A 760-nucleotide genomic window follows, 5' to 3' on the forward strand; every position below is an offset into this window, starting at 1 on the left:
ATCCTTTTATAGTGCGGGGGGTAGGGGGTTCGTACTCTAATTAGAATGAAGTTGGATATTCGAAAATACCTTTATTATCCAACGCCAATATAGCGGTTATAATATTTTTATTTATAGCCGGAGTTTATAATACTTATTAAAAAGAGTAGATTATTTAGTAGTATTTCGAATATAGTAGATTATAATTAAATATTTACTAAGAGGGCTAGGCTTATCTGAATAGAGTGTAGTAAATTAATATTAGTTATAATACCTACCTATATAAAATATTATTAGTCGAAGAACTATTTAAATACCCTTTGCCGTAGTAGGTTAGGACTATCCCGGTTAGCCTAAGGGAAGATCTAATTTAATTTTAGAAATATAATCTTTGTTTGAGGGCGTAGGCGTATGCGATTATTATATTCGAATATTAAGCTAGATATAGCCGGCATTTTTACTAAGAGGTAGTAATAGGTTGAGAGGCTATATATTTCTACTATCGTTATAAAGTATAGGGGGGGGGGGTTTACGTACTCTAATTAAAGTGAAATTGAATATTCGTTCTATATTTTATCTATTCCGAATCCTTTTCTAAATTTATCCTTAATATTATTCTTATATTCCTCCTCGGAACTATCCATCTTCACCTTATTTTCTACGCCCTTAAATTATATATACCTTTAAAATATAACAAATTTATAAAGCTCATTTAATTTACTAATCTATAATATTAAGAGACATTCCTTTCCTCATTAGAAGTACCACTTTTATTATTAAT

This window comes from Neurospora crassa, linkage group VII, assembly GCF_000182925.2.
Source record: "Neurospora crassa OR74A linkage group VII, whole genome shotgun sequence".
In the NCBI taxonomy this organism is placed as follows: Eukaryota; Fungi; Ascomycota; class Sordariomycetes; order Sordariales; family Sordariaceae; genus Neurospora; species Neurospora crassa.